The sequence below is a fragment of the Peromyscus eremicus genome, chromosome 1, assembly GCF_949786415.1.
Source record: "Peromyscus eremicus chromosome 1, PerEre_H2_v1, whole genome shotgun sequence".
Taxonomy (NCBI): Eukaryota; Metazoa; Chordata; class Mammalia; order Rodentia; family Cricetidae; genus Peromyscus; species Peromyscus eremicus.
Window position 1 is genome coordinate 43,123,259 of NC_081416.1, and position 22,792 is coordinate 43,146,050.

Sequence of the window (22,792 nt, forward strand, 5' to 3'; positions counted from 1 at the left end):
CTCTGGGCATGCTCAGTCATTTTGATAAGAAAAAAAAGAGGAAATAGCTGGGCAGCAGTGGTGAACATCTTTAATCCCAGTGCTTGGAAGGCAAAGGCAGGGGGATCTCTGTGAGTTGGAGGCCAGCCTGGTCTACAGAGTGGGTTCCAGGACAGCAATGAATACACAAAGAAACCTGTCTCAGAAAAAGAAGAAGAAAAGAAGAAGGAGAAGGAAGAGGAGGAGAAGGAGGAGGAGAAGGAGGAGGAGGAGGAGGAGGAGGAGGAGGAGGAGGAGGAGGAGGAGAAGAAGAAGAAGAAGAAGAAGAAGAAGAAGAAGAAGAAGAAGAAGAAGAAGAAGAAGAAGAAGAAGAAGAAGAAGAAGAAGAAATAGAAATCTCTTTGATTGTTTTTTTAAAAACAGATGTCCCTGGATATTTAAATGGTAGACCTTTAAGGTGAATGACAGGATATCTGTTGCATAACAGCTCTAACCTGTTAAGACCTTCCCAGCAGATGCATAAAAGCATAAAAGCCCCTCCCACTTCCAAGGAACAAGATACCTCCAAATGTGTTGCCTATGAGCTCAAGACCAAACCGAGGGACCTATGCATGATGGGCAAAGGATCAACCACTGAGCTACATCCCAGTTCCTACAGATGGTCTTCGTTTATTCTCAAAAAAATCCCATCAAACTATCTAATATGTTAGTAAGACAACACCCACGGCCACTACATAGTTGGAGACACACTTTCTGGCGACAACTGACTGCATTGCTTTTCATATGGCTGTGATAAATACCTGAGTAAACAACTTTGGGACGAAAGGTTAGCTCTGACTCACAGTTTCTGAAGTGTTAGCCTACCATGGAGGGAAGGCAGGGAAAGCAGGAACACAGGTCCTAACTAGCCAGGTGGATCTGGAAACAGAGAACTCATACCCAGGTCATAGATGGGTATTATCTTCAAGACCCACCCATTTCTGCTAGCTAGGCCACGTAGCCCAAAACAGCTTCACAGACACCAAAACAGTGACACAAGCAGGATCCCCAGCATCACTGGGAACTAAATGTTCAGACACATGATCTGTGGAGGGTATTTTTACATTCAAAATGTAACACTTATAAAACTATATGTTTAAATAATTAATTGAAAGTTAAACTTAAAGGAAATGTACCTTTCTGAGGAAAGGTATTAGGAATTTCAGGCTAAATGTTATTTTCATTATCTACAGTAACACCTTTTTTCAGTGTAGCACAGCAGAAAGAACATAAGAAATGTTGCTTCTTAAAACCCAGTGCATCTGGACATGATGCTCTGGCTTATCAGTCCAGCGCTCATGAGGCTGAGGCAGGAGGACTGCCGACAGTTCCAGGCTGTGCTGGGCTGTACAGTGAGAACTCGTCTCAAATTTGGGGTAGGAAAAAATGGTAGAAACCTATACCACATTATTAAGATTAGATAAATTCAAATCTCTTCAAAAAGCAGGACATAATGGTGCATGCTTTTAAATCCCAGCAGTCAGGAAGTAGTGACAGGTGGATCTGTGAGTTTAAGGCCAACCTGTTATACATAGCAAGTTTTGGGATAACTGGGGCTACATAGAGTCACCCTGTCTCTGAGTAAACAAATGTATGTATAAACAAACAAGCAAACAAACCCTCCTCTAAAGCAATAAGAGAAACGAACCAGCTGTTGTGGCTTATGCCTATAAAACCAGCAGTCAAACTCTAAATCAGGAGGATCGCTGTGGGTTCAGGACTAACCTTTGCTACATAATGAGTTCCAGGAAAGCTTGAGAAACATTTAAAAGTGTAGGTATATCCAAGTAAAACCTCCAGCACCAAGAATTGTTTACTTCTTGTTGAGTCACTGTCCAAAGGGGACCATAAAAGGCCCCCAAGCATCATGGGCTATCGTCACAACCTGATGTGTTCAAAAAACCCTATTGCAGAAGACAACATTTATGTCCTTGAACATGGAGTTGAACTGGTACCCAGCTAGAAGCTTCTCCTCTACTGAGTAACATTCATGGTGGTGGACTCTGCATGCTACTGGAAGAGTAAGATAATTACCAATATCTCCCAGCTACAAACCCTGAGGCATAAACAGTATATCTGCAAGATATACTAGTACAATAAACGTCAAGGAGCAACCAACCCACCTAGCTATGTTATGGGCCTAGGTGAAAATGTATTACTATTATTCAAATAAGGAACATAGCAATAAATGACTCCTAATGACATTCTGCTGTATTCATAGATCAGTGCTCAGCCATCATCAGAGAAGCTTCCTCCTGCAGAAGATGGGAACTAATATAGCGACCCACAACTGGACAATGTGCAGAGAGTGAGAGACCTTGGGCTACTCGGTCCTAAATGGGATGTCTTCATGGCACTCCTCCCCTCAGGGCTCAGGGAACCCTGTAGAAGAGGAGGCAGAAAGATTATAAGAGCCATGATGAATGACTCCAAAGAAACCAGATACAGTGGGACAGATGCACACATGAACTCACAGACACTGTGACAGCATGCCTAAGACTTGCACACGTTCAAGCCAGACAGGGTCCCAGCCTTGGGGGGAGGTGAAGTGGGGTCCTAACCCTAACCAAAAAGCTATTTGCAATTAATACCTGCTGGCCAAGGGATAATCAGTTTCCTACCCTGGGTTGTCATAGGCCAGGTCCCATGCCCAACAGTAATTGGCCAAAATGAAATCTGTGGTATTTGATTGTTTGTTTGTTTTTGTTTGGGGGTTTGTTTGCCTTTTTGTCTTGTTGGTCTTTTGAGTGTTCTGATTCTCTGTTTTGTGTTTTTTGCGGGGGAGGTTATTTTTGTTTGTGAATTTTTTCTTTTTTTTCCATTTTTTTAAATTTTATAATTTGATTTAATTTTACATATCAGCCATGGATTCCCCTGTCCTCCCTCCTCCCGCCCCACCCCCCACCCTCCCCCCAGGCCACCCCTCATTCCCATCTCTTCCAGGGCAAGGACTCCCCTTGGGATTCAGCTCAACCTGGTAGATTCAGTCCAGACAGGTCCAGTCCCCTCCTCCCAGGCTGAGCAGTGTCCCTGCATAAGCCCCAGGTTCCAAACAGCCAGCTCATGCACTAAGGACAGGTCTCGGACCCACTACCTGGGGGCCTCCCAAACAGTTCAAGCTAATCAACTGTCTCACTTATCCAGATGGCCTGATCCAGTTGGGGGCTCCTCAGCTATTGGTTCATAGTTCATGTGTTTCCACTAGTTTGGCTATTTGTCCCTGTGCTTTTTCCAATCTTGGTCTCAACAATTATCGATCATACAATCCCTCCTCTTTCTCACCGATTGGATTCCTGGAGCTGCACCTGGGGCCTGGCTGTTGATCTCTGCATCCGCTTCCATCAGTCATTGGAAGAGATTTCTAGCACGACAGTTAGGGTGTTTGGCCATCCTATCACCAGAGTAGGTCAGTTCTGCCTTACTCTCGACCATTGCCAGTAGTCTATTGGGGAGGTATCTTTGTGGATTTCTGGGGACCTCTCTAGCACTTTGCTTCTTCCTATTCCCATGGGGTCTTCATTTATCATGGTCTCTTTTTCCTTGTTCTCCCTCTCTGTTCTTGATCCAGCTGGGATCTCTCGCTCCCCTAAGCTCTCTTTCCCCCGACCCTTCCCCTTCATTACACCCCCTAACGTCCAGTTTGCTCATGTAGATCTCATCCATTTCTCTGTCATTGGGCGATCCCTGTGTCTTTCTTAGGGTCCTGTTTTCTAGGTAGCCTCCCTGGAGTTGTGAGTAGCAGTCTAGTCATCCTTTGTTTTACATCTAGTATCCTCCTATGAGTGAGTACATACCATGTTTGTCTTTCTGAGTCTAGGTTACCTCACTCAGGATGATTTTTTTCTAGATCCATCCATTTGCCTGCAAACCTCATGATGTCATTGTTTTTCTCTGCTGAGTAGTACTTCATTGTGTATATGTACCACATTTTATTTATCCATTCTTCAGTTGAAGGGCATCTAGGTTGTTTCCAGGTTCTGGCTATTACAAACAATGCTGCTATGAACATAGCTGAGCATGTGCCCTTGTGGTATGATTGAGCATTCCTTGGGTATATGCCCAAGAGTGGTATAGCCGGGTCTTGGAGGAGATGGATGGCCAATTTTCTAAGAAAGCACCATATTGATTTCCAAAGTGGCTGTACAAGCTTGCATTCCCACCAACAGTGGAGGAGAGTTCCCCTTGCTCCACATCCTCTCCAGCATAAGCTGTCTTCAGTGTTTTTGATCTTAGCCATTCTGATGGGTATAAGGTGGTATCTCAGAGTCATTTTGATTTGCATTTCCCTGTGGGTCACAATCCCTTTGGGAGCTCAAATGACCCTTTCACAAGGGTTGCATATCAGATATCCTGCATATCAGATATTTACATTATGATCCATAATAGTAGCAAAATTATAGTTATGAAGTAACAATGAAAATAATTTTATAGTTTAAAGTCAGCACAACATGAGGAACTATATTAAAAGGTCACTGCATTAGGAAGGTTGAGAACCACTGATCTAAAAACCAAGGGCAGAAATTTTCCACATTATATTTTATAGGGAAAGTTTACATGAAGGAAAGTAGAACTTTCTTGTAGACAAAGAAGCCGTTAGTGAAAAGAGATAGGGTGAAAGCATCTCAGAGAGAAGGAAAGATAAAGGAAGAAAGGAGAGAGGGACGGGATGAAGACATGAGAGCAAAGGAAAATGACTGTGGAGATCTTGGTGAGGGTTGGATGGGGCTGTACAGAAACGGTCTGGACGGTCAAGAAGAAGGGCTCAGCGGCTGATGAGATGGCTCAGCAGGTAAGGTCACTTGATGCCAAGCATGACAACTCCAGTCCATTTTGATCCCTCAAAACCCCTGCACACACAAGATGGAAGGAGAGAATCAACTAACTTCTGGAAGTGTCCTCTGACCTCCACATGTACACACACACACACACACACACACACACATGTGCACACACACAAGCCATAATTGTGGTTTCATTTTTCAAAAGAAAGGAAGCACTCAGAATTGCAGAAACTGATCACTCCCCTGAGATACAAAGAGTGCTGACAAGCTTATTTTTCTTGGTAATTTTGTCCAAGACTCTATTCTGTATTCTACAAAATGTCACAGTCAATTTAGCTCTAAAGGCTGTAAATCTCAGTGCTCACTTTTTTTGCTCTCATCCAGAGAGAAAAAAGAAGGAAACACACAATGAATACACCATCCCCCCTCTTGCTATTGGCACCAGACAGTTAGTTCCGTGCCATACATAGCAGTGTGTTTTCATAGTGTGTCTTGTGAGGCGTTGGCTCACCATGCACATGAAATGCTCTTATAATCCCTGGTGATTTGATTGAGAATGTCCCCCACAGACTCACATATTTAAATGATTTGCTCCCAGTTGTGGAACTGTTCGAGAAATATTAGGAAATGCAGCCTTGTTGCGAAAGGCATATCTCTGGAGGGTGGATGGATCTCCCTCCTTTAACCCATCCTCTCTGCCCTGTGATTGTGGGTCAGATGTAAGCTCTCAGCTACTGCTACAGCACCTGACTACTGTCATGACCCCCGCCATGATGGTCATGGACTCATCCTCTGGAAATGTAAACCCCAATAAACTTCTTCTTCTATAAATTGGTCATAATTTTTATTTTATCATAATAGTAGAAAAGTAACTAAGACATCATGAAAAGCACCCACAAAATTTGATAGATTTGGAACATTCAGAGCATCCTATTGGACACTCCAGAGAGAATACAATTTTCCTGCTACATAATAAATAAGAATGGCTCTTAAAATTGAACTTAGAAACATGAGTGTAGCATGAATCTTAAAAGTTCTTATTAATAAAATCAAACCTGAGCCAGGTATTGGGGTGAACACTGGAAGATCAGAGAACCAGAACAAGCCACAACTACCTCACCTCACCAGATCCTCAGCTGGTCTTGTTTCCTCAGACTGGAGGCCTCTGAGTCCTCATATCCGAATGGCTCTCAGCTGAACTGTGCTGCTCAAAACCTAAAAGCTTAACCAGCCAAAAGCTTCTAGTTTCTGGTCCTCACGCCTTATATACCTTTCTGCTTTCTACCATCACTCCCTGGGATTAAAGGCTCGCTTTCTGGGATTAAAGGCGTGAGTCACCATGCTTGGCTGTATCCTTGAACAGATGGATTTCTGCCTCTGGAATGCTAGGATTAAAGGTGTGAGTGCCACCATTTTCTATCCTTTGTATCTAGTGGCTGTTCTGTCTCTGACCCCAGATAAGTTTATTAGGGTGCACAATATTTTGGAGAACACAATACCACCACACATGAGCCTCAAAATTAGTGCACCTGCAGCTACCTGCACTCAAGGAAAGGATAAGACACTGTGGGAAGGAAGAGCTAAAACAAGCTTCCTGTCTTCTCTAGCCTACAAGTGACTCAAATAGCAAAACTGATAAGTCTTAACTGTATGTTGGATGAGAGTGGGGTGTACGTGCACAGGAATACGTGTACCCACAAAGGCCAGAAGAGGGCACTGGACCCTTGCAGCCAGTGTTGCAGGCAGTTGTGTGCCACCCAAAGTGGGTTCTTAGAAGTAAGCATGGGTCCTGACAGACTAAACCAGGTCCTGGCAATTTTAGGGGGTGGGAAGGGGGGGGGGGTCTTTTCTTTTCCCAGTGCCAAAGCTCAAAGCCAGGCTTCACATATGTTAGGCAAGTGCTCTACTTCTGAGCTATCTCCCCAAAACGTACCTTGTAATAGGTAATGTTAGAAATGGTACAGAATCCACAAAAGACTAGAGATGCTAGTGTGGAAGTGAGCTGCCCATCTCAGCCCTGGGCTGCAGCACCAGTTTCTCCTTTCAAAGCTAAGCTCTGTTACACTGCAGTGAGCATTCTTCCAGAGATATTCTGGGCATTTATAAATATATACAAAAAAATTTTCACATAAATCCCTATGCCTCAATGTTTTAACATTCATAATGATGTTAATAATAATCTCATACGTTTGTTTATGGAAGTCAACTCATATTTCTTTATACATGAATCTTTATACAAAGCAAATAACCCACTCATGTAAATCTACATCATTTTTCATTCTGTACAAATATCCCTGAAAGCATAGCTTTCATGCACATCTACACTTTTAGAGTAGAAATCTAAGGAAACGCAGATATTACTATATTGTTCTCCATGCAGACTGTCAATTTAGAAGTAAAAAACGTGAGTTATATCCTAGTTTATTTCTCTACTGCTATGATCAAATATTGACCAAAACCAACTTACGGAAGGAAAGGATTTATCTCATCATATATATTTATTATTTATATTATTATCTCATCATTTGTATTTCCAGGCAACAGTTCATCACTGAGGGAAAGTCTGGCAGGACTCAAACAGGTCAGAAACCTGGAAGCAGAGGCTGGAGCAGATATCAGAGAGGAGTGCTGCTTACTGGCTGCTCTTCCTGGTTTCTCTGTCTTAAACAACCTAGGACCATCTGCCTAGGGGTAGCCCCACCCACAGTGGGCTGGGCCATTACACATCAATCATTAATCAAGAAAACACCCCCACAGACTTGTCTACAGGACACTCTGATAGAATCAATTCCTCATATGAGGTTCCCTCTTCCTAAATGATTCTAGCTTGTATCAAGTTGACGGAAACGCTAACTAGTTCAAGCTACTAGTAACCATTAGGCAATATCTTGTTAGAGAATATTCTCACCACAAAGCATTGCCATTGCCTCGGATAGTTACCAACTCATTATTATTTATGTTCAAAAGAATTTTGAAGCAACAAAATTCCTTCCACTTAAAAGTAATAATAACAAATACAATAAGTAAAAGGCTCACTTTACTGGTAGAAAAAAAAGTATCTCCTTGCCCTGCCTTGAATGTTTAGAAGGTTGAAATCATCTGTATCAGAAGCCTGGAAACATGAGGATATTGAACAACAAATACAAGAGAAAACATCTCTAAAGAGAGCATTCTGTGCTCAGTGATTTCTGACTGTACATCAACAGAGGTCATGGGCATTTTAGCGGTAGAGAAAAGTGGGGGTCAAAGTGCAAGGACAGTGACCTCCTGTTGGCATTGATAATAGGCAGTCTACTCATTTGTCGGCAATTCAACCAAGTGCTTACACAAGACATACCCACTCACCTTATCAGATCTGAGAAGGAATATAATAGTCTTCTTGGGCACTTAGCCTGTCCACCATTTCTGCCACCAAAACTGCTGCCCTTCCTGGGCTCTCTAAGGGCTCCTCACTGTACCTAGGTGTCCACGTTAGAAACTAGGACATCCCCATCCTTACCAAAGTTGCACCCTGAATTAAAGGGGGGAGGGGTATTTTTCTTCCTCTCTTTCTTCTTTTCTATTGATGAGCATAACTTTGCTTCCTCTCTTTATCCTGCTCCAAATCTTTATGACTAATTGTGGAATGCGTTAGATGTACCAGCCACTTCCCCTGTGCTCTCCCTATTCCAGGTTCCAGGAAAGGTCCCAATTAAAAGATAATTGTCAGAAAAGTATAGAGCAGTTACTGGCCGTAATGGAAGCAGGAATCAAGTTTCTTGGATGTATAGGTCAGGATTCTTGGGGATGCCTGGATTAAGACATTCACAGTCCATGTTTCAGAACTGGCCACTTTTCAAAACTAATGAACCTCCCTGACACCCACCTGCTGAACTCTGGGATACATTCTCACAAACGATACCTTGCATCTTCTCTCATAGCACCAAGCAAGATTAACAGTTGTGTACCATTGATCTTCCAATATCTGGCTTGTTGCTCAGGAAAGCTTTTTCTTCTCCTAACAGTCTGTTAAGTGACTGGATCCCTCAAACAAGAGCAGGACCGGACCTTCAGTCACTGCATTACTTCTTAATCCGTCACACCAGGAGTGCTGGGCCTATCTCTGAAATAGCTCATGTATTGTCTACGTCTCTGCATCTATCTCGCCACTAACCTACTTACTCAATGCCTCCACTTCCCTACCTAAAGTCACCATGAAATTTGGGGTTGATGCCGGGCGGTGGTGGCGCACGCCTTTAATCCCAGCACTCGGGAGGCAGAGCCAGGCAGATCTCTGTGAGTTTGATGTCAGCCTGGACTACCAAGTGAGTCCCAGGAAAGGCGCAAAGCTACACAGAGAAACCCTGTCTCAAAAAAAAAAAAAAAAAAAAAAAAAAAAGGGATTGATTATCGCCCAGACCTTTCTGCCTCTAGTTTGCTCTTCTTTGGCCCAATCTCTGCAATAAAGCCTGTTGTCTTTGTAGAGTGAATAAGTGAGAAAGTCAGTCTCACTGGAAACCCACCCAGTGGCTCCCCTTTGTCTTGGGGGTATTGGAATCCTTCACTGTTCACATGTCACTCACCGCCAACTACATCCTGGGTATTCTTCTCCATGCCTCAACCTCCACATTTCACATCCACTGAACAACTCACAGGCCCCTAAGTTTTCCTCCAGGAGTTCTCTTCAGGCTGTTCTCACTGTAGGCTACTCTCCACTCCTTTGCTGTCTAGAATGAAAATCTGGATCAAATTCTCCTTCTGTGTGCCCTCTGAGCCTCTGGACTCCCACTATACACTGCTCCATTATGACCTATGTAAACCCTCTGCACTCTGCCCACCTGCCAACACTGCAGCCCCCTTCGTGCCTACGAGACTGTGTGTAAGCACTTAGTACTGCTTTCCATCCTGCAAAACAAAGGTACAACATGGAAGGAAAGAAAACGTATTATAGCCATATACGTGTATGAAAATATGGGGAGTAGCCAGATAATCTGTTGCTAGTTCCTCTAAACATCTGGCCAGGGATTTCTCTGAGGAGATCACAGGATTGTTCCCTTGGGACATAATTTTGGGAAATTCTTCTCCTAGGAGATTTTCAATAAAGGATACTCCTTGCCTAAACGTTTTTCCCCCCCATCATGTTAAGATTTTTAACCTTAGTCTTTGGGTGTTATTTTAAAATAGAAAAACAAAGGTTTTTTTCATCTCAATCTTTAAATGTTTTTAGAGCCATTAATGCGCTGTTTCATTTGGTTTTACTTGTGGGGCTTTTGTTTCATTGTGTTTTCTCTCCCTTCTATCCTGGCCACCCTTCTGTTTGTTTTTGTTCCAATGTTGGGGTTAAACCCAGAGCTTCATTTACGCTGACTTAACTCTACCACTGGGCTGCTGGGGCCCTGAGATTTTCCATTAAAGTGTGTTCAAACATGAGGATCTGAATTCAAATATCTAGAAGCCACACAAAAGCTGAGGGTGGCGAGGCCTAGATCTGTAACCCCAGCACTGAAGGATACAAAAGAGACAGGGGTAACCCCAGAACTCACTAGCCAGCCAGTCTAGGTAAATCACTGAGCTCCAGGTTTGTGAGAGACCCTGTCTCAAAAGATAAAGTAGAGAGCAATACAGGAAGACATCTGACATTAACTTCTGGCTTCTGAGCAACTCATCACACACACACAAATACACACATGTGCACACACAAATGTGTGTATACATATATGCCACATACAATAATAAGTAGATACAGTATCTGGAAAACCTTTACTATTTTAATATCAAATTTCCCATATTCAGAATAACTCATTCTCCTAAAATTCTATGAGGAAAAAGATGTTGTGTGAGAAGGAGGGTGGTCCAGGAAGTGAAGCCTCAGCAGTCGGTCAGTCAGTAGGAGAGCAAGAATGCTGTGACTAACAGAGGTTGGCAGGCATGAAGTATTTGCTAGGCCCAAATTTCCCGACTTCTGTTTGTTGCTGTTGCTGTGGTGTTCAAAGCTCCGGTGTTGCTCTGTGGGGGCTGACCGTACTCGGGGCCACTCAGGAAGGAAAGAGGGCACCGCCACCACACGGCACCTCCCTCTAAGAGTCACCCAGCAGCAAACCACGTGGCAGCCTCTATTTTCCCCAGGGCTTTAGTTCTTAGGATGTTCCTTCTTTGTTTGATTTCTTGAGACATTGGAAGATGAGGAGAAATACAATCCATCATAAGGAAGAGACTTTGACTCAAAAGGGCAGCTACAAAAGAGGGATTAAACAAAAAGAACAGCAAACTTCCTACTCCAGAACGTGTTACTCAGATGCTCATAACATCTTGTGATTTGTATCATAAAGAGGGACATTTCACTCTAGCTGCCACCAAGCCTAAGCCCAAACTATGCAAATTAAAATAATGTAAAGGAACCCACCATCATTGTCTACAGTTGGAGAACAGAGCTGACAAACAGGAATTCCAGTACCTCCTAGAAGTTCTCAGACACCCGCTCCACCACAGACCTGCCCTTCTGCTGAACCGAGGGACCCAGACAACAACTGCACACCCCTAGCACGAGGGCGGTGAAGGGCTCCTTCAGGGCTCCTGGTCCTTCCGCCACCAACTCTGCTCTTCAGCTAGATGTTTGCTAAACCTAAGTGGCAGCCAGCAAAACATAACTTCTGTCTGTAATGTCTCCAAGATAAGAGCTGCTTCTGAGGAATGCTTTCCCTCATAGCTGGAGTGGCCGCAAGGAACTTGAGCAAGCCAAATATGGGCTCATTTAGCCTACCTCTGTGTTCCCTGCAAGAACAGGAATCCAGTTTGCAAGTGTCTTGTGTCAGTTTGCTTTGTCTGAAGCTGTCCTTGACAACCTCACTAATTTTAGAGACATGTTTAATTGCAAGGTTTTGACCCCTCGAGCCAAACACATCTGTGCTCTCCGGCAGCCCCATCCATTGGGAGGCTGAGAAAGGAGAACCATTTGGGGCCAAGAATTCAAGAATTGCCAGGGCAGAATATAGAAACGTTGTCTTTAATTTTTTTTTTCTTTGCTGGGTGGTGGTGGTGCACACCTTTAATTCCAGCACTCGGGAGGCAGAGGCAGACAGATCTCTGTGAGCTACAAAGTGAGTTCCAGGACAGCCAGAGCTACAAAGAGAAACCCTGTCTCGAAAATAAACAAACAAACAAACAAAAACTGTTTAACATCTTCTCTCCACATTGAAAAATACCTCCTTACTTGGTCTTGGAGTCAAACAGGAAACCTGGCTGCTTAGAAGGCCCAGTTTATCTAGCACAGATAAGGTCAAAGATTGAGGTTTGCTTTCTTGTGTTTTGTTTGGGAATCCTTGTGAAGCACAGGCTGACCATAAAGACAAAGGCTGGAAAGGATTAATGGATACAAGCCAAGTGTCTGTGAAGTGCCCTCTAGACTTAGATTCATCTGGGAAGAAAACGGTCTCTCAGAGACGATTACAGGGCTCCGTTTACAAAACTTCTTGGTCCTTAGAGCAATGGAGGATATCTACTTTCTGCAGAAAGAAGAAAGTGCTCTCCACATTCAAAGTCCAGCCCAGTTTGTAAAATAATATTAACAGTGGGGTAAGCATGTATTCTGCCCTCTCCACGCCCTCACCTACACAATGCCAAGTGCTTAAATGTGCCCCAGAGCCCCTGGGGCAATTGTTTATTCTATCAGTGAGATACTAAATCTTACAGAGGGTGAATAATGTGCCCAAGGGACTAACCAGCTTGTAAAAGTAACAGTGAGATCTGCATGTTGGCAGTCTGACCCAGGGTTCGTAAGTGGGCACTCTGACCTAGCATTCATATTTGAGCAGTCTCACTCAGGACTCACATGCAGACTCAGATCCATGCCCTTAGCAACTCAGTGTACCATCTCTTATCTGCAGAATGCATTGCTCATACCAAGCTAAGAGTGGTGGCATACACTTGCACTTTTCACATTCTTGGACATGAGCTTAAACTAGAACCTAAACCCCAGGCAGCTGACCCAAATACCACCCCATACTGACTTCTGATGAAGTTTCCAGGCCATACCCCTGACCAGTCCACTACTGCTGAGGTCTTCTCACTATGAACAATAACCCTCCATTGTTCCTACTTGTCATTATTCTGCCTCTCATTTGTATCCCACATAGGCCTGATGAGTGCAACGTGTGATTTCCTTCCCAAATTACTGTTCCAAAAATACTCTTAGGGGCTAGAGAGATGCCTCAGAGGATAAAGTGTGCAAACATGAGGGTCTCTTTGAGACCCCATGAAAAAGCCACAGCGTGGAGCACAAAGCTCACCAGCCAGCAGTAAGCAGAGGAAGTTTGTCTCAAAATGCAAATTGGAAAGCAAGGCCCAACACCTGAGTTGTCCTCTGACCTCTAAATACCCATAGTGGGACACACACACACACACAGACACACACACACACACACACACACACACACATACAGACACACACACACACACATACACACACACACACACAAACACACGCACATACACACACACACATACACACAAACACATATACACACACAAACACACACACATATACACACACACATACACACACAAACACACACATATACACACATACACATAAATACACACACACAAACACATACACACACACACACAGAGACACACACACAAACACACATACACACATACACAAACACATACACACACACACACACACACACACGCACACACACACACAAACACACACAAACACACACACAAACACACACACATATACACACATACACATAAACACACACACACAAACACATACACACACACAAACACATACACACACACACACACACACACACACACACACACACACACACACACGCACACTATCCTTGGCCCCTAGCTTCAGAAGCCCCATTTGCAGCTGCTGCCTCACTTGTTGATAGTAGCTCTGGGGTTTGTCTCCACGCCAGGTGCTTTTCTGTAATGGTTTGATGAACTCTTTACATCAGAGAACCTCCAGCTCAAGAATGATAGTTGGGGGCTGGAAAGAGGGATGGCTCAGTGGTTATGGGCACTCGTTCTTCCAGAGGAACTGGGGTTAGGTCCCAGCATCCACATGGTGGCTAACAACCATCTGTAACTCCAGTTCCAGGGAATCAGTCTCTCCCTTCTGACCTCCACAAGTACCAGGTACCTACATGACACACACATATACATTCACACAGGCAAAATACTCATATGCATAAACTAAAATAAATCTAAAAAATGAATGAGTTTAACAGCAGTGTTTTAAGGTTTGCAAATTAATTTCTTAAATATTGTTTCACCCCCTGAATCCTGTGAGGCCCCTCATATACAAGCATGAAAAATGCCCAGGAAAGTCCCCTGGGCATGTCCTCTGTGTGAGCCTGAGACCCACAGAGATGACAAGAGGGTTGTGAGCCATTAGGAATTTCAAGTCAGCTTTTCTGTGGATATGAATATGTACCCTTCCAGGAGACAATCTCAAGTGTTGGTTCAAATATAAGTGCCACGGAAAGGACCTAAATACACAGTTTTCCAAAGAAAACACTCAAACAGCCATAAGCACACAAAAGATGCTCAAAATTGTCAGGCTTCAAGGAAATGCAAATCAAAACCAGGAGGTTGCCTATGCATCCACTGTGATGGCCATAGTCAGAAAGTCAGAAAATAAGGAAGGTGCAAAAAAAATAAATAGAACTCTCATAGATTGCTGGTAGGAATATAGAATGGTACAGAGGCTTTAGGAAAGAAGTCTACAGTTTCTCAAAAAGCTAACCTCAGATTTACTGCATCTCCCAACAATGTGACTCCTAAATGTCTACCCAAGAGAAATGAAAACAAATCCACTCAAAATCTTGCACACAAATTTTCATAAGTGCATCTGTGTATGAGCCAAAAAATAGAAGCAACCAAATGTCCATAAGATGACTAATGAAAAACTGATTATTATATACATATATATATATATACATATGCAATGGAATATTGTTTAATAAGACAAAGAGAGGATATTCCTGGATATGCTGCAACATGGATAACCCTGAACACCTCAGGATGAGATAAGCTTGCCACTAAGAACTGTCAGCAGCATGCAACCCTTTATATATGATGCCCAGAACAGGGAAACTTAACAGTGACAGAAAGCAGATCAGAGGATAATATAGATATGGGAGAAGGAGGTAGTAACTAATACCAGTGGGATTCCTTTGGGGAATGGATTCTCAACTCTGGGACTATACTAAAAGACATAAAATTAGACAATTTCAGTGAATTATAAATATACTCTATCTCAATAAAACTGTTGATTTTTTTTTCTTTAAAAATGGAAAGGGCTGGAGAAATGTTTAGAGGGCTGAGTCCTTGCTAAGTATAAAGGCCTAAGTTGAGATTCCCAGAACCCACATAAAAAGTCAGATGTGACTGCTCATACCTATAATGACAGCACTGGTGTGGGGGATGGGGGGTAGGGGGTGTTGAGTACAGAGACAGGCAGATAGATCCCAGAGGTTTGCTGGCTAGCCAGTCTAGTGCCAGGGTTCTACAAGTGCCTAGGTTCCTTGAGGAACCTAATCTCAAAGGTGCAGAAGTAACTATGGAAGACATCTGACATCAAACACTGGTCTCTGTGTGAACAAGAACACCTGTGCACACATGCACAAATTCATACACCAAATACACACACTCATGAACAAACATGTATGCACACATAACTTTTTCTTCAAGATAAAAAAGAATGGAACACAGGCAGAAAGAAAGTCTCACCTCAGAAAACAAACAAAAGCACATAGAAATAAATAACAGCCCACACAGAGACTGCAGATCACAGACGTGTTTCTGTTCAGTCTACACAGTTTAAGAAAAAATTTCGAACCAACTATCAAAATGTAAAAACTGGAAGATTTCCCTTTCAAGAAATAATATGTATTATTTGTATTTTCTTTAATAAGGAAATGAAGGAAAGAAAAATCTGGCAACAGAAAGCTGAAGCTGAGGGGCCGTAGCAAGACAGAGCTTGGTGCAGAAGTCGGTTTCCTGTGGTGCCAGCCATACCTGGGTTCCACTCCATTTGTGATTTCAAGTCCTTCATCTATTGCTTTCAACAGATTCCAATGGAATCTCAGACCCAAATCACAGTCACAATGCTTAGAAAGAGGCGGCCTGTAAAGGGTGGCTGTTTGTTTCATGGGTAAGGCAAGTGAGGTTACTTATGAGTCCAGAGGACACAGAGCCAACAGGAGAACATGGGTTCTTTCCATTGCATTCTTTTCTTCAGTGCTAAAGGCCCTTGTGCATGTCAGGCAAGTGTTCAGACACTGAACTACTGCCCTAGACCTCTCTTTTCTTTACTTCTGTTGCTAGTATTCCCAAATATTTGTCATTGCTATTTCTCTCTCTCTCTCTCTTTTTTTTTTTTTTTTTTTTTTTTTTTGGTTTTTCGAGACAGGGTTTCTCTGTGTAGTTTTGGAGCCTGTCTTGGATCTCACTCTGCAGACCAGGCTGGCCTCGAACTCACAGAGATCTGCCTGCTTCTGCCTCCCAAGTGCTGGGATTAAAGGTGTGCACTACCACCACCAGGCTTCTTGCTATTTCTTAATTCTTATTTAGTCCCAACAGAGAGAACTCTATAAAAAGGTAACATAACATCCATTCTGAAAACAGCACGTGGTTTTCAGACATTATGTTCTAATCATGAGCAAAAAGTTCTGCCTTGCCCCCTAAATTAACTGTGGTTTGCAGGGGCAGCTGGAAGTGGCCCTCTCAAGCCAGATGCCAACATCTCCCAATACTAAGGAGGGTGAAGAATGTCAAACTTAAACACACTAAGCAAAGACCCTTCTCCGAGGTCTCTTAACACATCTGCTACAGAAGGTACTTACTTTTCACCAAGATCTTTGCTTCCCTGGTTGGCTGTTCTGCTTAAGTAAAAAAAGGACCATTCATAAGAAGTTACTAGTCCATAACTGGGCAAGTAAGAAACTATGGTCATCCAATGTCCTAGACTTTTGAGTCTGGCAAAGGAAATTCAATGGAATGTCCACATACAGTTTAAGGATGAGGCAGAAATAAAGAACAATCTAATTCACAAGATTAATCTTACCATTAGAAACCTGGGATATCTGATGCCCATCTGGCATGGGCTCTTTCCAGAAGATCTGGAGCCAGCATGAGGCAGAGAATGATAATACCTTCCTTGGTGAACTAATGAGTTCCCCATGGTGCCAACCATGCCAGGCTTCCACAGGCGACATACCCAAGGTCAGCAGGGGAAATGCAATGCAACCACATATGGGAAGGCACCTTGCTCAGCTTGGAGTACCCTTCTTTCTCGGTCAAAACGGATTGTAGGGAACTGGAGATATGGCTCAGTAGGCAAAGTACTTGCACAAGCACAGGATCTGAGTTTAATCCTTAATACTCACATAAGAAGTCAGACAGTGGTGCATGCTTGTTATCTCAACGCTGGGGAGGTGGAGGCAGGAAGTGTCCTGGGCTCCTAAATTAGCCAGCATAGCCGAGTCAGGCAAACAACAGATCCCAATGGGAGACTCTGTCTCAAAACAAAGTGGACAGTCATCCTGAGGAACAACACCTGATGTTGACCTCTGGCCTCCACATGAATGTCTACACAGATGGACTGTAGGGCTGTGGCAATGGCAAGAAGGAACTGATGGCCAAACCCTGAGAAGGCATCCAACCTCTAAGGCAAATCAAATGATTGCTTCTCACTGCTGGAAACGGATTGCGACACTCTGAAATAGTCTTAGAGTTTTCCTATAGTATCCGTGACCAAGAACCTCTTCCACAGAAAAGCAGAAATGCCAACACTCATCAAGACCAAGGGAAAGAAGTTTCCATGATGGAGTGTGTAATCTTTGTGAGACCCTGAATCAAAAGACATTGAGAAAGAGTAAGAAAGAGTAAGTGTTGGGCTGCCCAAATCAAGGGGAAATTTTCCAGGGTACTCCATTACCACACTTTCCCCACTTCTTTTTTTTTTTTTTTTTTTTTTTTTTTTTTTTTTTTTTGGTTTTTTGAGACAGGGTTTCTCTGTGTAGCTTTGTGCCTTTCCTGGAACTCACTTGGTAGCCCAGGCTGGCCTCGAACTCACAGAGATCCGCCAGCCTCTGCCTCCCGAGTGCTGGGATTAAAGGCGTGCGCCACCACCGCCCGGCTCTTTCCCCACTTCTACCTGAGTTCAGATTACACAATCATATCCAAAGTTTAGAAAAAGAAATCTCATTACATAGTTTACGTGAGCATCATTCTTTGATGTTTGTTTGATTTTGCTACTGGGTCTCACTCTGCAGCTGAAGTTAGCCTCTAACTCAGTATGTAACACAAGCTGGCTTAGATTCATGATCCTCCTGCATCTGCCTCCTAAGTGTTGGGATTATAAGCATGGACCATTATAACTGGTCTGCTTGTATTTGTCATTATGATAAAAGATACATGATACAATATTTACTATCCTGTTTTCTAAGTTTGCAGTTCAGTATGCATACATATATTCACATTGTTATGCAGTCATCTCTGGAACTCCTTCCTCTATGCTCCGAAGCTGGGACTCCAGACCCATGCAGCAGCTCCATCTTTCTGCTCTCCCTTCCCTGGCAATCATCACTCAACATTTCATTTTTATGAATTTGACATTCTTAAATATGTCATAAGTGGAGTCATATATTTGTCATATAACGTCTCCAATTTTCATTCATGTGCCAGCAAATGTCAAAACTTCTGTCCTTTTCAAGACTAAAAGATTCTGTTGCATGTAGGCAAGTGTTGCATTGTTTGCCCATTCAGAAAGTCTACTTCTGTCTCTCAAGGATACAGTTCTGAGGGAGGGTCTGATGGCATACATGCTAACAGTTATTACTGTACAGGGAGGGAAGTAAGGGAGAGACGCTTGACTGTATGACACGTGCACTCCAAGAAAGGGAAAAACAAAACAAGCTAACTGTAGCAGAAGCTAAACTCAATCCCATAGGGTTCATCATCCCTTCTTTATCTCAACAATAAAAGTCCCCTTCATACTACATTCCCAGGTTCTGAGCAAAGGCTCATCACATAGTTGACACTCCACAAACATGGGTTGGTTGAATGAATCTAGAAGAGTGATAATCATAAGGAGAAAATGCTGTATATATGGTGTTGATTTGAGCAAGCACCATATGTATTGATCTGGACTTTTTTCCTAGAAACTATTAACAGCGCAATCTGATTCCTTTTACACAAATGCACAAATTAAAACATGGAGACATATATGTATGGATATATGTATGTATGTATGTGTGTATATATATATATCCTAAATAATTTGTTCCACTCATATAGTTACAAACCCCTCATGAGAAATAAGAAACAGTCAAGCAAATTCTCACAGGTTAAACTCAAATCTAATGAGTTAAATTAGCCAATCCAGATAAATAGCTAATGATATATTGGTTGTGGAGGAATCCAAAGCAAAGAATAAATTAGTGCATCAAAGTCATATGGGAGCCTGAGAGATGGCTCATCAAGTAAAAGTGTATAAAATCAATTGTTGCACAAGCCTGTAACCGAAGAATAATCCACAGGGGAAGGAGAGAACCAACTCGTGAAGCTATCATCTGCTTTCCACATGCCACCATGGCAATCCATATGATTTTATATATATAAAATATAATATATTATTATATATAAATATAATAATATATAATATATTTATATATAAATGTATATGTATATATACATATATTTATGCACACAGGGACAAAGAAACTGAAGAATGCATTTCTCACTGAGTGGTTAAGAGTTGTATAGTTCTCTAGAACAAACTAAACTATCACCATCCCGTGTCTGGCTAGATTTTTCCATGTATTCTATACCTGGGCTTGACTTCAAATCTCAACTCTACTTTCTCCTCAGCTTCGTTTTCTCCCCAAAGGAAGAAGGTTGGGAGAAGAATGATGGCACTTAGGACATTATAGGATTATTGTCAGGATGGAACAGTTAAGCCAGGCCTGGTGGTGTAGGCCTGTTAGCCCAGCTACCGGAGAGGCTGAGTGAGTCCATGGGATTACAAGTTCAAGGCTAGTCTGGGAAACTTAGTGAGCTCCTTCTATGGAAAAAAAAAAAAAAGTATTTAAAAGGATGGGAATGTAGCTTAGTAGTAGAGAGCTTGGGTACTGGAGGCTGTGGGATCAAATCCACACACAGGAGGAAAAGGAATGCTCTTGCAATTTGTCAAATACATTAAACATTATTCTAACGGCACACGGCGTATCATATCCCACTTAATCTTCAAACAGTATTTTCCAGTTGCTTCAAATGCGAGAGCTGAAGCTAATATCTAAGCTCCCAGGGTCACTGGTGGTGATGGAGCGGAGATGCCAACTCAGGCTGCCTGAGAAGACAACAGAGAATGTGCTCTTACCAGCCAGGCCAGGCTGAAAAGAGCCAACGTGTGGCAAGCCTGAACTATGCCTGTAACACAACAGGCACGATAAGTGATATAATTTCTCACACAATGTATGGAAGTAAAGAAAAACCTGTAGAGATGATAGGCAGCTTGTGCCCCAGCAGTCTTAGAGGACACCCAGACACAGCACTCTGTTTTCCTCTAAAGCGCTGGACTGGGCGCTGTCACTCTCCACGACCTCGGAACTTCGATCGCGCGCAGGGGTCCCCCTCAGGGGCAGTAGACAGGGGCCAAGGCGGACAGCCTCAGGCCCAACTTTTACCTTGACCTGCATTCTCACCGCCACAGGAGCCCAAGCAACAGCGGATTCTTCCGGGACCGGACACCTCACCAGACTCGATTCCTCCAGGACTCCGTAGACCCGGACTCACACACGCGCCCGGCCGCCGGGACCCCGGGTTCGGTTTCCGCTCGGCCACGACCCAGCTCTGGCCGGGTCCCAACTCCGGGAGGAAAGGCTGCGGGTCCTGCCCTTCGGGAGGGTCCACGAGGTTGCCAAAACTTCAGCTATGATAATCATCTTCGGGTGGAGACTAGAGGACTTGAAAGCTAGCATTTCGCAAATCCTACCTATTCTAGATCGCAGTTAGATACGCGTGCGCCTGGCTCCACCCACAGCCACCTGGGGCCCCGGGCCTGACCCGTGCAATACCAGAGAGCGCTCCGCTGCCTTTCCGCTTTCATCCTAGATTTTCCAAACTAGCTACCAAAACCTTGTCTGAGGACTGTGGAGTCAGAAAATCTGGGCTCCACCTTCACGGGGACACTGTGAAGTTATCACAATACCTTTTGGGTTCTGTTACCTCCTGTGTAGGAAAGAGAAGACTCCAAAGAAGTAGTCCGAGAATCGGGTGGGATGGTCACGGTCATCAGACAGATTTTAGATTCTTGGGTTAGAGTTGTATGTGAGTTTAGGTTCTCGATGTTCTTAAACACCGATGAGTTGCTGAGCATGACAAAAGGCCCTTAAGAAAACTCACCTTTCTCACAGAGGTTACACTGAACAAAGACAGTTACCTTGTTTGATTTATGAAGTCTTATACAAATGCTTTTTTGTGACTTCTGTTATGGGGACCCAGGGGTGGGGAGTAGAGGGGGGCGAGGGGTGGACCTCTGACCACACAGTCTTGTCTAGCTAGGGCTGTGGTCAGTGACTCAAGATATATGTATCTCTCTGTGTTGGAAGAGGTGACACATGGGAGAAATGATGCTCAGCAGATTACAAATACTATAATGAACAATACTAGGCATTTATCTTGGACAGGTGACTTTAAATTAGTGACACCTACTATTAAGTCCAGTCCAAAGTTTTGCCTGGTGAGCTCACATCTGCAGTCACAGTTAATAAAACTTGTTCCCTCGTTTCTCAGTGTGGTTTTAAAGGTCATCTCCTTGTTTGTTAGTAAGTTTGTATATTTGTTTTGTCTCTTAAAAAATGAGAAGTCCTTTTCTCTTGGTTTACCTCCTCCAATTGTTAATGGTCTGTAGACATCTTATGAGGCAAGCCGGAGCCTCCATCCAGACTTGTGTCCTCCGTAGGTCATTTCTGTTAGCTCTCTTCATAGCCCTAAGGACTGGGAACCAGAAATCTACAGACTCATCCAAATGACTAAGCATTTGGGATGGAACCTGCTAACACCTCTCAGTGCCCTGGGACTGTGATCTTCTACTTTAATCTCTCCGGCAATTGCGCATGTTAGGGTGGTCACACGTGCTTTTCAGATCAAGCTTCAAGACACTTGGAGCCCAAGGTGACCCCTAAATGCTTTGACCATCTAAATGTGCTGGTTTACAGGACGCTTTGGTTCCAAGCTGTTTCAAAAATACTGGAGGCATTGGAATAAGTGTGTTACCAAACCCAGTGCGGCTGCTCACTGTACAGCTGGCCAGTTATGCCCAGAGACAAGGTGTTAAGACCAGGAAGGTGACTTGATTAGAAGAACCGGCTCAGCCAGACGTTGGAGGACACCAGTCTCAAAAAACCATCTTTCAGGAAAGCTGACTGAGGAGTGTCTTCTAGGAGCCTTTAGTGGGTGTTTCCAGGCTATTGAGGACCTCCAGGGATACGGAGTGAGAGCAAAGGATGCACATCAGACTGGAAGGCCTAGTCACAGACGAGCTCCTCTGCTCTGTGAATCTCAAAAACAATGGCCATTATTCCTTGGGGCTACTCGTGCCACTGACTGACTAAGAGGCTGCCTGAAGTCCTCTTGTTGTCCATCACAGTCATGATAATGGAAAAAACGTATTATTCCACATGAATCATTGCACAGTCACTAGGAATATTTTCTTTTTTTCTTTTTTTCTTTTTTTTTTTTTTTTTTTTTTTGATTTTCGAGACAGGGTTTCTCTGTGTAGCTTTGCGCCTTTTCCTGGAACTCACTTGGTAGCCCAGGCTGGCCTCAAACTCATAGAGATCCGCCTGGCTCTGCCTCCCGGGTGCTGGGATTAAAGGCGTGGGCCACCACCGCCCGGCCTGGAATATTTTCAAAGCTGGGCTTCACTTGGCAGATCCTCAGACCCTCCCCTAGGACTTCCAAGGTAGAGCCCAGGCATCTCTTTCATA